This window comes from Phodopus roborovskii, unplaced genomic scaffold, assembly GCF_943737965.1.
Source record: "Phodopus roborovskii unplaced genomic scaffold, PHOROB, whole genome shotgun sequence".
In the NCBI taxonomy this organism is placed as follows: domain Eukaryota; kingdom Metazoa; phylum Chordata; class Mammalia; order Rodentia; family Cricetidae; genus Phodopus; species Phodopus roborovskii.
Genome location: NW_026126407.1, coordinates 61,055,054 through 61,059,045, shown reverse-complemented (window position 1 = coordinate 61,059,045; position 3,992 = coordinate 61,055,054).

Sequence of the window (3,992 nt, the reverse complement as noted above, 5' to 3'; positions counted from 1 at the left end):
AATCTCTAGGCCTTCGCCTGATTCGTGGAACAGATGGTAGCACGGGTGCTACAGATTACAACAAATATCTTTTTAAAGGTAAAAAGGGGATTATGGTATAGATATGAATACTTTGTTTTGGAATGGATTTTCATTTATTGATACAAATTTAAGGTCAATTTTGTAATATGTATATTTCTCCTCTTATTTAGGTATTGTGATTATATAGTTCATTTAGAAATGTAATGTATAATATAGTACAGGTTATAGATAATTACCTAGGATAATCAAAGCTTAGAATTAAGCTAGTTAGGTTTTTCAAGATGCACATAGATGTATTTGAAATAAATAGGAATTCTTCAAACCTATCAAAGACCTACATAATATGGCATTTAAAATGGTTTAGGGATTTTCTTGACAATGAGGCATAACTGCTCCTGGCAACACCACCTGCCTCAAAAAGAAGGATGAACATTAAAGAAACATGTTATGGTGTTTACTTACAATATGGCAAGACTAGCCATTTGACAAGATACTGCTCATATATGGACTGTTTGACTTTGTGCTTTATAAATTGGACATGCAGGATCCATAGAAAAATGACTACTGATTCAAGATGGACATTGCTACAGAGTTCCTGCTTCATGGAAGAGTCTGCCAGACAGTCTGCAGGACACAGAGAAAGGTGACTGACAAACTGCCAATAGAAGAAGACAGTTTAAAGTTTCCTGCTTTGCTGAAGAGTCTGCCAGACACACTATGGTCTATGGGCTGAAGATGGAAGATTACAAAAGAACTTCAGGTGACCAGGCAGTGAGTTGTCTCTGTCATTTCTAGAGTTTATATATTATTGTTTTGTGGTCTTTGATGGAATTGAACACAGATAGTTATGGTTATAGTTTTCCTTAGATAAGCTTAAAGATAAGTTACATATAGGACTTTACACTCACAAATATAGGATAGTTTCTTTTAATCTTGCTAAATGTTAATGGACTAAATATTGTTAACTGTGATTCTTATTTGATAACTGTTATGTTATATATTTTGCTTTGTTAAGATTAAAACCCTTCTTTTTATTTTAGACAGATAAGAGGAGATGATTGGAGATGCCATTCTGTAAATATGTTTCTCATACTGGCTAATGAATAAAGCACTGTTGGCCAATAGGAAAGGAAGATAGGAGGGACTAGGAGACAAGGAGGAAAGAGGAAAGAGTAAGAAGGGGTCAAGATGGAGAGACTGAGGAGACAAGATGCCTGCCCCACTCCCGGTTAAGGGGAAACCACATGGAAATATTAGATTAACAGAAATGGGTTAATACTTAAGACAGAGCTAGCCAATAAGAAACAAGTAACTGGCCAACAGCATTATATCAAATACAGAGTCTCTGTGTGTTAATTGGGGCTGGCATGGCAGTGGAACCAGACCAGTGGCGGGAGGAAAAAAACCTTACTCCTTACACATGGATATTTTTGTATATGATACTATTCAATCACATTGCAACTGCCGTGCGAAAAAAAGTTCTATTGTTCCCACCAGGTAGAAGGAATGATTAGGATGAAACAGTTCACCAACCAGATGGGATCAAATTTAATTCTGTGTGGCTCCATGATTTCATTCTGTGCACTGGCTTCTTCTCATAGGAGTTCTATCTGTCAATTGTGTGTTCTAAGTATAAATACAAAGATATACAGGATTTCTCATACCCTGGCTAAGTGACCACACCCCATTGGTTACACAAGAACAAATGCATAAGATTGTAAAGGTTGCTTTCTATTTTAGTTTGCTTTCCAATTCATGACCAAAAACACTTGAGAAAGAAAGAGTTTATTTCATCTTGCACATTATAGTCCATCATCTAAGGAAAAGAAGGATGAACCTACAGACAGGAACTGTAAAAAAGCACTACTTACTGGCTGGCTCCCAGGCTTATATTCAACCACCTTTATCATACAGCACTATAAGTACCTCCTACCTAGGGATGGTACTACCTACCATGTGCTGAGCCCCCCTATAGCAATCAAGAAAATGATCCACAGATATCCCCAAAGGGCAATCAATAATGGCAATTATCCAACTGAAGTTCTTTATTTCCAAGTGTGTCAATGATGACCAAAGTTAGCCATCACAGCTTCATCTAGAACATTGCACATGGTGGATGCATCAGATTGCACAGCTCACAAGAGATGCCAAGCATGGGTGCCTATATATTCCATTGTCTTCTGATTATTGTTATAAACGAGCTTGGGCAAGTATGTAACAAGAAAGACAGACAAATTGGGAGAGGGGACATTCACAAAGGGACATTGACTTCACCTGTACACACAGCCATCTGGATAGGGTAGGATGTGATTTTTCTCCAAAGGTCTATTTCCAAAAGTTTGATCCTAGGTGTCAAAACATTGGAAAGTAAGGGAAACCTGCAATCTCTAAATCTGTGCCTAGCCTCAGATTATTTTTTTATAGCAAGAAAATAGATTAAGATACTGGGCATGTTAGGGTGTTGCACAAAATATAAAAGACCTGGAGGGTCTGTGAGTCCAATGCCATCCAGATATTGGGGTTTAAGCTAAAGATCAGGGAAGCAAAGTATCTAAGCTACCAGGGAGCTCTTACAGGGCTGGGCGTTCCTGTTCTCAAAGTGTCTGGAGAATGAATGCCTGGTACTGAGATCTTGCTCCTGTCTTATATACCTCTCATGAGTCCTGGGATTATAGTTATGAGCTATAATTCTCTTTTAGATTAATTTACTCTTGTGTATATCTGGATGGCCTTGGACTCACAGAGATCCTGAGTCCTAGGAGAACTACCACCTCCCAGCTTCTGGCTGCTGGGATTAAAGGTTATGTTATTACCACTGACTGATCTCTATAGCTTGAGACTGACTTTGCATTTCTGAGTCCTCAGGCAAGCTTTAATAAATCACAAATAATATATCACCACATTAGGGTTTTTGCCCTTGTTGTCATAGTAGCTAGATGGCCTAAACCTAAAGTAGTCAGATCAGTAATTCCACAGCATATTTCCTGGAGGTAATTCAGAAGCTGAATCTCCATGCTAGGATAAGAAATGGTGCTTTTTATTTGTAGATCCCCCTGCCTCTGCCTCTCCAGTGCTGGGATTATGCCTAGCTGAGAGAGTAATTGTTTATACAGGAGCTTCGTTGATCCTCTCTGTTCCATCTCCAGTGCCAGCCTTATTGACTATTGTCTGCTTTAGTCTCAAACTGTCTTCCTGTAACAGTTTTGGGGGGAACTGAGAATATAACTTCTGGCTGGCAAATACAATGAACACACACACACAAACCCACCCAACACATGACATGTGAACACCATACTCATGTGCTCACTGGATCTACAACACATTTCAGCCTTATCATTAAATATAAACACATAGAGTAATTTGTATTCCTCAAAAGTGGAACTCATAAGACAAATCACAAAGTGTAAGCTGGGCGTGTGATGGTGGTGCACATGTTTAATCCCAACACTCGGGAGTTCAAGACCAGCCATGTCTACCAGCACTAGTTCCAGGACAGCCTCCAAAGCTAAAGAGAAATCTGGCACTAGGGAAATCTCCAGAGATCCACAAGGATGACCCCAGCTAAGAATCTAAATGATAATGGAGAGGCTACCTTAAAAGTTCTTCCTTGATAATGAGATTGATGACTACCTTATATGCCATCTAGAGCCTTCATCTAGTAGCTGATGGAAGCAGAAGCAGACACCCACAGCTAAACACTGAGCTCGAGTGATGAGCAAAGTGGTCAAGACCATGCTGGGGAAACCAATAGAAACAGTTGTCCTGAGCAAGTGGGAGCTCATGGACACCAGACTGCCACCCTCTAAACCAGTATAAGATAGAACCAGGCCCCCTGAAAGTAGATGTCAGCTGGGGGAGGGGGCTGAACAGTCTGTGGGCCCTCTGTCAGTAAACCAGTATTTATCCTTTATCCCTATGAACGAAAGGGATTTGGGAGCCCATTCCCTATGGAGGGATACTCTCTCAGCCTA